This window comes from Marmota flaviventris, chromosome 17, assembly GCF_047511675.1.
Source record: "Marmota flaviventris isolate mMarFla1 chromosome 17, mMarFla1.hap1, whole genome shotgun sequence".
Taxonomy (NCBI): Eukaryota; Metazoa; Chordata; class Mammalia; order Rodentia; family Sciuridae; genus Marmota; species Marmota flaviventris.
In genome coordinates, this window is record NC_092514.1 from 18,809,174 (window position 1) to 18,821,447 (window position 12,274).

The 12,274-nt window shown below is 42.3% G+C and overlaps 1 non-coding gene across 1 annotated transcript; it reads left to right on the plus strand.

The window, feature by feature from the left end:
* The first annotated feature begins 8,280 nt into the window (after window positions 1-8,280).
* On the plus strand, window positions 8,281-8,353 carry Trnaa-ugc (transfer RNA alanine (anticodon UGC)). Its single transcript has one exon. It is a non-coding gene; the product is annotated as a tRNA-Ala (tRNA).
* The last annotated feature ends 3,921 nt before the right edge of the window (window positions 8,354-12,274 follow it).

Genomic DNA, 12,274 nt, shown 5'->3' on the forward strand with positions numbered 1-12,274 from the left:
GTCTCCAAGCATCCCAAGTAGCTGCAGCCCATCCCTGGTCGGTTCCCCACGGTCAGGAGCAAGCCGAGAAGGCCAGTTTGGCTTTAGCATCTCGGGCTTGAAAATGTGCACGAGCGAAAACTGTGACCAGAGGAGGATTCGGACCACGCGACCCACGAGCCCCCGTTGGGCTCCGCGTGATCTCTTTGTAACTAAGTTAAGTCCAAGACATTTTTTCCTGCAAAATTGTTGAAGGGGAAATAATTTAGAGGATAGGTTTCTCCTCCACCCTTTATATCCGCAGCTAGAACTGCACAATTTTTTCCCCTCTCCCTGGAACTTTTTTTTTTTTTTTAATTTGGAAGTGATCTAATCGCCCTTAATTTTTGACTTAATTAATTTATTATTAGTTTATTTTAAACTTCTAAACATTAACGCAAATATTTCTTAGAACTACTCCGAATATTTTGAAATGGGGTGAGGGAGATGTTCCTGTCCTGAAGGGTGTATCTTCAGATTAACATTATTTAGGCGGGAAATAAAGTTACTCATTTGTATGTATTCAGGGAGTTGTAGCTCCCATGTGGCTAGCTTCAGGCCTAATTGGGTGTGAATAAAAATGGTCTCTGTCCTGTGGGTTAAGCCAAGCCCTTTGAGTGATTACAAATCGAGGCTGCCGGATATATTTGGGGTTTCTTTTTTTCCGGAGGTGGAGGGAGGAAGGCAGGGAGTGGAAGCAAAGACGTGGGCGTCGGAAATTGAGCCGAGTGCTAAGCGGAGCTCCGCGCCCCAGAGCTAAGTCTCTGCCTGGGCCCATCCGGCGCCCCTTCAATCCTCACTGCCTCCAACAACGAAGTGGTTGGTGGTGAGCGCCACGCTTTGGGGCCTCTGCAGTCTAAGGTCGGCTGGTGAGCCAGGCCCTGGACAGCGGTGTCGGAGCAGGATCTGGCTCCCGACCCGACACTTTGGTCTTTTTGCCCACCCGCAGGTCCTCCTACAGCGCTCCGAAGTTCCAGGCTGTGCCCTTAAGTCCTCACGTGCGGCGGCCGCTCTGCGTCTACCCTTGGCAAACGCCATTTCACCCACGGTGCCATCTGCCAGATGGGGAACCTGAGGCTTTACCTGGGTAGAGCTGGTAACACAAGCTGGCTGTGATCCCAGTTTGCGCCTCTACTGTTAACTGTTGCTCAGCAGTGTGGCGTTTTCCCCAGCCTTGGAGCCTGGGCATCAGCAAAGCGCCACCGCCAAAACCGAAAGAAAACTTTATCTTTGATAAACTTATTAAATTTTTTTGCATTCAGAAAATACGGAGAGAATTCAATTTCTCGCATACTTGTCTGGATCGTTTTATTTTGGGTTTGTTCATTCGGAATTACCTAAAGGGGGTGCACACATAGGGTCTCTGAGGGTTCTAATCGGGGTAGCAGCCGATCTTCTTTCCCTTTCCCCCCAGGTTCTGGTGCTAACAACCTGTTGTGTGACCCCCCCCCAAAAAAAAAAAAAAAAAAAAAAAAAACGTATCACTCTCTGGTCCTAAAATTTCTCGTGTGTAAAATGTCGAATTTGAGCCCAAACATTCCCGCAATACTTTCGGCGTGAAGTTTCTTCCATTCTAGGCTGAGGATAGTTGGACCAAGCAGCTGCTGGAGCCTTCCCGCCAGCCCCACCTGGCGACTAGCGGTCTTCCTGATCCCTGCGGAATCGCAAAGCAGGCATTTCCTGGGCTGCCTGCTCCCGTGGCCTCTGCCTCAGTTCCTGCCACCGGAATCCGTACCCTCTTGCGGTTCCTGCAGCCAGCCAGGCGGCCCCCTTGGGGATACCAGTTTGGAGCTCGTTGCGTCCTGGTCTCCACCGCGCGGCCGCCGCTCCAATACCCGCCCGCAAGGGAGCGCTCTGTTCGCGCCTCCTTGCTGCTGGGTGGCAGGGACAGGAGGTGGGGAAGCGTGTGACCAGCGTCTTACCAGCGCACAGGGAAGGGAACTTTCCCCTCGGTTTGGACTCCTGTCCCTGCGACATCCATAGCCTCCAGGATTTCGTGGGCGCCACGGTACCCCCTTTTCTCCAGGCCAAAGGCATCATTTGGCGTTTAAGGGATCACTGACCAGAGGCGGGCATTTGCCTGGCTCTGGGGCTGCAATTAGCCAGACCTCAGGGATAAGAATTCTACGAGTGGCAGAAGGGCTTCACGGAAAGTAAAGAATCTCTTCCCAGCAGTGAACTCCCACTGCACCCAGTGGGACCCTCAGCCCTGATTCTGGGCATGAATGTAGCACATGGTCACAGAAAGGATTGCTGTTAATGAGAAATTACCTGCCAACCACACCACAGAGATGCTTGCCCTTGTAAGTAAAACAAGTTTGATGCCCAGATTGGCTTGGTGACTTGTGTTAAGAGGAGTAAAGATTAACACAGATTCCAAATCCTTCCTCCATGTTGTCCCAGGAGGTTCCTTTACCCTGGAGAACAGGGCAGGGATTGGGAAGGTGGAGCTCTGACAAAAGTATTTATTCCCCATGCCTAGTTGTTATCAGGTTCTGATAGAAGGTTCAGGCCTGGGGTGGAAAGACAGCTTCCCCTTGCCAGAGCCAGAGTGCTGTGGCTCTGTTCTTCCTGTGTTCTCTCATCCTCCTTCACTTTTGTAAGTAAGTACCCTTTTTATTATATTCTCCTCAAATTACCCACTTGGAAGGTGCTCTCTCTTTTCTGACAGGACCCTAACATATGCTACAACAGAGCTGCATTGATTTTTCCTAATCTGACTCTCAAACATTGGCTGTGTGACTTTGGATAAGTTTCACAACCCTTCTGAGCCTCAGTATTACTTTCCAGCAGTGGTCCTCCATTCACCTTTCTCTCCTATAAATACCCTCAGACCCACTCTTCCTCGATTCTATTTTCCTAGCAACAGAAATCCTCCAGGGCAATTCTGTCTTCAGGATCCCTGGCCTGACCTGCTGAGATGATGGAGGAAAATATGTTCAGGAGATAACTGATCCTACTTTAATCTTCCCATGACAGACTTCCTATGGACATATAAAAATGTGCTGCAACTCTATTGTCTCTAGGATGCTCTCTTGCTCAGAGTCTGCGACAAGCATTTTTTTGATTTCTTTTTTTTTTTTTTTCTTTCTTTCCTTCCCCCACCCTCATCCCCATACTGGGGCATTGAACTCAGGAGTGTGTACAACTGAAGTACATTCCCAGCCCTTTTTATTTTGAGACAGGGTCTTGCTAAGTTACCCAAGCTGGCCTTGGACTTTGGATCCTCCTGAGGAGCTGGGATTATAGGCATGCTCCACTGAGCCTTGCTTGAAACAAACATTTCTTAACATGCTCTCCTACAAGAGGTAGCATTTAAGAACATGGATGCTGCTGGAATATTGTGTATTCTTTCTACCAACAACCCTCCACACTAGCAGGCACCTGCCCCAACTCCCACTTCCCCCTGATCATGGTAGAGGAAACAGAAGGCTAGCCTAGACAGAGAATGACACCTTCTAGGGCTCTGGGTCTCAGCCTTTATCACCTCAAGGATGTCTCTTCCCCACTCTTTGCCTCTGAGTCATCAGTCTTCCCCTGTGGTGACACTGACCCTGTCGGTAAAGGACTTGCTGTCTCAGATGCTGGCAATACATACTATCAGCACTTAGCCTGCAACTGTCTGTCCCTACATGATTGCAGAGAGTTGCAACCACTGTATATGTTCTATCTGTATCCATGGGCTGAAGGGCATGTCCCTTCCCAGGGTGGCCCTAGACAATGTCTCATGGCCTGGTCATCTCAGCCCAACTCCAGACATCTGTAAAGGGCTGTCTAAGCTCCAGAGCTTCTTGTGGGCTTAGCAAAGGATGCTGGGGCTGTAACATACCTGGGCTTCTCCTGAAGCCCACACCTGTTTCCTCCTTGTCCCTTCTATAAGTGTTGATCCCAAGGGCATTCCTTAATATGTACCCTGTACACTTTCCTAAAACTCCAACCTTTGTCCTTCTCCCTTTGTGGTGTGACTCCCATTAGCATCCAAACACACTCCCATTTTGTTTGTTCTTCATAGCAAATTCTATGTATAGTTGGTCTTTTCACCTGTTATTTCCTCTTTATTAAGCTACGTTTATTCTTTTTACATTTTGATTGATTTATTATAATTATACATAATAGTGGAATTCATTGACATATTTGTATATACACAAACTTAATAAAGTTCATGAATTTTATTAGTACTTCCCCTTTCCCTCTCCTCCCTCTCTGTGATTCCCTTCATCTATTGATCTTCCTTCTATATTTTTGAAATGCTTTTAAATTGGTGCATTATAATTATATATAAATTGGGATTCATTGTGATATTGTTGTACATACACATATTAAGCTACTTTTATTCTTCCTGTTTTTGTTTGTTTTGGTACAGGGGATTAAACCCAGGAATGCTGTACCACTGAGCTATATTCTCAGCCCACCCCCACCCTTTTTTTAAAAAAAAAATTTGAGACAGGGTCTCACAATTTGCTGAGGCTAATCTCTAATTTGCAATCCTCATCTCAGCCTCCCAAGCCATTAGGATTACAGGCATGTGCCACTGCACCCAGTGTACTTTCATTCTTTAATACTAGAAAAAAAAATAAGGCACTGAAAAAAATTTGTAAGAAATACAGAGTATGCCTTTCTAGGACCCGAATCCTAAATCTCTCTCTCTCCAGAGGCAACCGTTGTTGTCTAACATATTGCTAAATATGTTATGCAAATAAAAGCAAAAATGTGTACATTACCCCTCATTTTTTTTTCAAATGGGAACATTAAATAGCAATGTTCTACCAAGCCATAAGTAACTATTCCCTATCAGTGTGTATATATTTTAAATGCTAATATAGATAACTTTAATTAAAAATAAATTAATGATTCAAGTTATAATCATCTCTTTATCCTGGGAATATGCTTTTCTAAAAGTACTTCTAAAGTTAAAAATAAAAGAAAAAAATACAAGTGTCTTGAATCGTTTCCAAAAATTAGATATTATACAGTACATTAGTACTTATTCACTTCTTGTTTTGAAAAATGGGTAAAGGAGTACATTTATACCTGCTTTCATTCCTCCAAGTTTGAAGACATTAATGTATGCTTTATTTTATCAAGATTGATAATATTTGCACTCAATTATAACCCCATGGTCTCTCTCTACCTTAGTTTTATTTTTATGTGATTCAAAGGAGATAAGAAATCTGAGAGCTTCCTTTTGCATACATTAGAGTTGACTGGAATTCATAGAATAAGAGGTTACTGTTGCTCATCATAGTTGTTTTGAGAAGTATTCATAGATGCTGTACTTCTTAAAGTCTTATCTGCTTGAGTGTTTCTGCCTTTTTATACATGATGAAAGTTCTAGACCAGTAGAAAATTCATGTATTTTTTTTTCCACACAGAATTTTATGAAACTTGTTCCATTCTCTATTGGCACAGAATGTTGCTAGTTCATTCTTTGTATCCATTCTGCAATTCAACACATCTATTGATTACTATATTTGGTATACAACCACTGTATATGTTCTATCTGTATTCATATGCAGATGTCATAGAATGTTGCAAGTACATTCTTTGATTATATCTATTCTGCATCCTAACATGTCCACCAATTATCCTATTATGGCATATAACCAATGCAGATATTATATCCAACATCACTAATTTTTTATGTTTATTTGCATGCCTCGATTGTTTAATTTTTTTCAATAATCTCATGTTTCTGGGGGCTATCTGTTCTATCTGTTCTTACCTGATAATATATAGCTGGGGAAGAACAAAACCCTAGGCCCAAGCCTGTGCCCTCCATGGGTTTTCTAGTGTGGAAGAAAACTCTGGGGTTATAGAGAAGGCCCAACTACTACCTATATAGCTTCTTGGCCTCTCATCTTCAGATAATGCCACTTCTCAGGGAAACTCCAAGTACCTGAGCTTAGGGTGCTATGATTTTTAGGTCCTGCTTGCTTACATTGTAATTGCACATCAGGGGAAGGGGTGGTGGACAGATAGAAAGAAAGGAGCTCCTCCTGACCCATTTCCTATTATAGCAACTGTCCCTCTTCTACTCTAGGCTACCATTTTCCTCCTTGCTATGGTGTGAATATCCCCTGCCCCCACATAGTTCGTGTGTTGGAAAAACTAAACCTCTAATGCAGTAGGGTTGAGAGGTGGAAACATGAAGAGGTGATATGGTCATGAGGCTCTGCCGCAGTCTGGCTGGGCACAAATCACGAGCCACTGAAGCAGGAACAAACTTTATTTTTAAACTGCAGGAAAACACTTCACACAGCTCCCGGGGAATCGTCCTGAACGCCACGAGGCTTGTCCAGGAACCCCCAGCCGGAAATATCTCTCCCGGAAATCCCTCCTCCTGCACTTCCCCAACCAATGGGAACTCTCGGGGAATCCCCGGAAATCCCCACGAGAACTCCAAAATAGTGCGAGAACTCAAAAGTTGTGGCAGAGGCGGATAGTAATGCCTCGCCTGTCAATCAATACTGTTGGCAAAATGCCAGGGGCCATACAGACTCCGCCGTGGCTCTCAGCAAGGCTCATGAATTGACTGATAACTTTATTGTAGGAGTAGGTTCTTAATAGAAGGATGAGTTTGAGTCCTTTCCCTATTTTGTGTGCATGTGATCTCTTGCCCTTCTGCCTTCCAATATGGGATGATGTGGCAAATCGGCCCCTACCAGGTGTGACCCTTTGATTTTGCTTGGATCCCAGTCTCCAGAACTGTAAAAACTCAATTTCTGTTTTTATAAGTTACCTAGTTTCAGGTATTCTTCTATAGTACCAAAATGGACTAAGATACTCTCCACAATGAATCATAAAAAAACCTATGTTCCTAAGGCGTTTTCTATGTTTCTTCCTCCCTAAAGTCTGAGATTTTGTATTTCTGCAGAATCTTCAGATTTAAATTCAAGTGAAGGAGCTTACAATATGTACTTGTCTGAAACTTTAACTCAAATTATTTGCTGCTTTTAAGGTTGAACAACTTCACTAGTTTACATACTGATATTGACTACATATTTATATTTTATCTTGTTCTATCTTTCAGAATTCCAATTATGTACACATTATATCTCCTTTGTCCTTTATACCTACACCTTCCTCTATAATAACTTTAAACCTTAAGTGTTTTATTGTTTTTAATGTGTGTTTGGTTTCTTTAGCCTATCTAGTTGATCACTGAAAAATTCATTTCTTTCCTTCTTTTTAAATTTCATCTTTTTCTTCTCTTTCATTCTTTTCTGACCTCTCTCACAGCTTGCTATTCTGTGTCATCTGTTGTTTTATCACATTTTATTTGAAACATTGAATCTACTCTGTGATTTCATTTGCTTTTCAGAAGGATCATGTTATTTGTAATTCACTAAGAGTTTCAGAAATTATTCTTACTCCTGTTTTCAATTAGTAAGTTTCACTTTTTAGAGCAGTTTATAGAAAAAATGGAGTGGAAAGTATAGAGTTCTCATATATTTTTCTAACACACACAAACACACACACCCAAATATAGTTTCTCCAAATTTTAACTTATTGCATTAATGGGTACATCAGCTACAATTAATGAGCTCATAGTTTATTAACTAAAATCCATAGTTCACACTAGGGTTCGGTCTTGGTATTGGACATTTTATGTTTTTTGACAAATGCATAATGATGTGCCCACCATTTTAACCTTCAGAATGATTTATGCCCTAAAAAACTCTATGTACTCTGACTGTTCATCCCCCTTCCCACTAACCCCTGGCAACCACTGATCTTTTAAGATATCTCCATATTTCTGCCTTTTCCAGAATGTCACTGCTATGACTTGAAGGTTTTCCCCAAATTTACGTGTTAAAATGTAGAGGCCAATGTGATGTGTTGGGTGATGGAGCCTTTAGGAGATGATTGAGCCATAAGGGCTCTGGCCTATGAGGAGATTCAGTGCCCTTAGGAAAGGGCTTGACATAGGGTCTCATCCTTTTTCACCCCTTCCATCCCTTCCACCAGGTGAGGAGCAGCTCTCTCAGACACCTGCCAGCGTCTGGGCCTTGGAATGTCCCCGTCACCTTCTTAATAATGAAAGAAATAGTAAATTTTCATTTGAAGTCACTAAGTTTTGAGGTGGCTTCTTATAAAGCAATTGATAATAGGAATAGTGCATATCCTTAAATTTGTTTTAGAAATATGCAAGTCAGTCATAATTTTTCAAAAAGTTGGTTGTATATAGATGTATTTTCACCATCTTATAAGTCACTCTAATTCCTTTTTTTTCTTTTCTAAAAACTACTTTATCTAGAGACTGGGGATATGGCTCAGTTGGTAGAGTGCTTGCCTTGCATGCACAAGGCCCTGGGTTCAATCCCCAGCACCCCCCCCACCCAAAAAAAAAAAAGTACCGAGATGTAAAACCCTTCAGTAGAGGGTGTAAAATCTTATTTTGTTGGTTAGATTACTACTTCTTCTTCCATTTGTTCTACTCCCATTGGGATCCCTACTTCTTGGGATTCTATTGGTTAGTTGGATAGTTCTTTTTACGGGGTCCCATTTAGGTGGCTACATTCATCTGTTCTGTACTCAAATGTCCCCAACTGCTCTTCTTTTTGGATTAAGTCTGCTTGTCTTCCCAGTGGTTTTCTTATACTCAGAGTTTCTTGTGAGGGTCTTGCTTGTCCCCCATCTCTCTGGCTGCTGGGTCCCCTTGGTGTATTACCCCTTTCTCCACTCAGGGGAGGGAGCAGTGTCTACGGCTATAGCAGTAGTACTAGAAATAGACAGTTCTGGCTGGTGGCAGGGACAGCAAACTATGTCCCTGTCAGCTTACAGGGAGGCAGTGTTCTCAATCCCTTACAGAAGCACCAAAGGAAGAATCTGTCTTCTGACTCCCGTTGACATGGATAAAGAGGGATTGGGCCACCTGCTTATATTCTCTGGGGCCATAAAGATCAGGAACTCATAAGACCATTTGGTACTTTCCTCCAAATGGTCTATGAATTTCTACTAGCACAATCAGCCTTTGGCTGATGCTTGTCTCTCTTAAATTTTCTTTTAGTTAAATTTTTGTTTTGTTTTGTTTGGGGGCTCAAACCCAGGGCTTTGGGAATGCTAGGCAAGTGCTCCACCACTGAGCTACCTCCCAGCCCTGCTGTTGTCTCTTGGAAGGAAGGAGTTTGGGGTTCAAGTTAGAAGAGTAATGGAGGCTGGATATACCTTGGAAGATGCCAGAATCCTGATCCCTCTAGGAAGCCAGTGGACACTTTCTTGTCCTTATCTCACATAAGCCCCAAGCAGCATCAGATTCAGCTGGCCTGTCTTCCTTGCCACTTTTGCCTTAGAACATTACACAATTCTCTTTTTCCCCCTCCTATCTCACTATTCACTATTCCTCATCTTCTTTTCTTGCTCCTCCTCTTTTGCTAAGTATCTATATGTTAGTGCTGTTCAGAGCTCATCTTGGTCTTTCTTGTATTCCTTCTCCACACTTTATGTACCTCAGTGCTTTTCAACCAGGGGTGACTTTATCCTCCACAGAGGACATTTGATGATGTCCAGAGACAATTTTGGTTGTTAAAACTAGGGCAGCTGGGCTGGGGCTGTAGCTCATTGTTAGAGCGTCCGCCTCGCTCGTGTGAGGCACTGGGTTCGATCCTCAGCACCACATAAAAATAAATAAAGATATTGTGTCCAACTACAACTAAAAAATATTAAAAAAAAAAAACTAGGGCAGGTGGCATCTACTGGGTGGAGTTCAGGGATGCTGCTAAACATGTAAAATGCATACGTTCCCCACAACAAAGGATTACCTGTCCCCAAATGTCAATAGTGCCAAGGCTGAGAACTTAGATGATCTTGCCTAGTCTAATGGCTTGAAATACTTTCCACATTCTGATGAACCCCAAATGTGCATTTCCATCCCTGACCTGATTTTTTTCCTTTTCTGGGGGGAAGGGGGAGCACAATTTACCACTGAACTACATCCCCAGCCCTTTTTATTTAATTTTCAGATAGGGCTCCTTAAATTGCTGAGGCTGTCCTTGAACTTGTGATCTTCCTGCCTAGGCCTCCCCAGTAGTGGGGAATTCAGGTGTGCACCACCTCACTTGGCATCCTGACCCAATTTCTGAGGTTTAGACTCAGCTATCCCTCTGAATTATTACCAGTTCTACTTTGATAGCTCATAGATATATCAAGCCTTACATATTCAGCATAGGAATCTTGATTTCACTCCAGTTTTGCTCCCTTTCTTCCTATCTCACCTAGTTCAAACTAGAAGCCTGGGGAAAAAATCATTGATCTCTTCTTTCCCTTCACTTTCCATAGTCAATCTACTGGCAAGTCTTGTCACTTGTTACCAGGACATAGAGCCCTAACCCACACCTCCTTTTCCCTTCCCTGCTATGTGAACCACCCTCCCAATGGCTCTCCCAACTTCTGCCCTTGCAGGAACTCCCCAAATCTCTACCATTTTCCCTGTGCTCCACACAAACCACAGGTATCTTCCCACATAAAATGCTATCCTAGGATTGTGTCTGGGTTTATAAACCTCTGCACATCCTACCAACCTTCCAGCTCAGCTTCTCCTAACTCCAGTTGATCACTACAGTCCGGCTACACTGGCTTTTTTCAACTCTGTATATGTTCCAAGTTTTTTTTTTTTTTTTCCTTACAATCACTACGATTTTGCACAGTTGATTCATTTCTTTGTAATTCTTTCCCCCTTAATCTGGTGTGGTTAAAGTTCCTCTTTGCTCTTCAGTTTTAAATGTCACTTCTTTGGGGTCCTTTTCCTGGCCCAAAGTGGTCCAGAAAATCTATTTTTTTTTCTCCCCAGTACTCCTTTTGGCAATTTCTGATGATCTTATTTTGTTTTGTTCCCCCATTTTATCGTCTTTCTACCCCACAAAGAACATACCTGCTTTGTCTGTCATTGGACACCTGGCAGAATTCCCTGAAAAGCACATGATTTCAATGTATATGACTTGAATAAATTCATTTGGAAGGATTAAATTAAAATGTAGATAAAATGCCTAATAATATGCTCAACACTCTGTACAAGTTCAGGAAGAATTAAATTCCATTTCATTGAGATTGGCTATGTCCATAAAGGTATGATGGATTGCTTCTGAAAAATCCCCATTGCTTATAAAAGAAAAATAGATAGACTTTATGGAAGCCTTGGAACAGTGGTTCTCAAAGTGGGGTCCTAGAACCAGAAGCATTAGAATCACTCAGAAGCCTGTTGTAAAAACAGCCAGAAACTCTGTACAGAGCCCAGCAGTCTGTTATAATGAGATTTCCAGATAGCTAGAGTGTGAGAGACACTGGCTTGCGATTTTTTTTTTAAATTTTCGTTTTTAGTATTAATTGTTATAAAAAAGCACATAACATAAAATTTACTCCCTCCCCCCCTTTTTTTTGTAGTGCTGGGGATTGAACCAAGGACCTTGCTCATGCCAGGCAAGCATTCTACCACTGAACTCCATCCCCAGCTCTAAAATTTACCATCTGATCATTTTAAAATGTACAGTTCAGTAATAGTAAGCACATTCACATTGTTGAGTAATCTCCAGAATTTTGCTCATCTTGACAAACTAAAACTCAATTTCCATTAAATAATAATTTTCCATTCCCCTCCCCCAGTCCCTGGAAATTACCATTTTACTTCCTGTCACTATGAATTTGACTCCTCTAGGTACCTCCTACAAGTACTATTGTACAGTTTTTGTGACAAGCTTATTTATTTATTTTGGAGCTGGGGATTGAACCGGGACCTCATACATGCTAAGAATGTATTCTACAACTGAGCTATGCCCCAGCCCTATATCACACTTATTTACTTTTTTTGGGGGGTGGGGGGGATGCAAGTACTGGGCATTGAACCCAGGGGTGTTCTACCACTGAGCTTTATCCTGAGCCTTTTTATTTTTTATTTCAAGACAGAGTTTTGCTAAGTTGCCCTAGCTGGTCTTGAACTTGCAATCCTCTTGCCTCAGCCACCTGAGTCACTGGCATTACAGACATGTGCCATCTCACCTGGCTCACATATTATTTATCCGTTGTTCACTGATGGACACTTGGATTGCTTCCACATTTTACCAACTACAAAGAAATTGCTATGAACATGTGTACAAACGTCTCATTGAAATTTTAATTTCAGTGTTTAGGGTTATATACCTAGGAGTAGAATTGCTGAATTAGATAGTAATTCTATTCTAAATTTATTGGGGGAACTGCCTACTCTTTTCCACAGTGGATATATGATTTTACAAGCCCAGTTGCAGTATGAAAATGTTCCAAT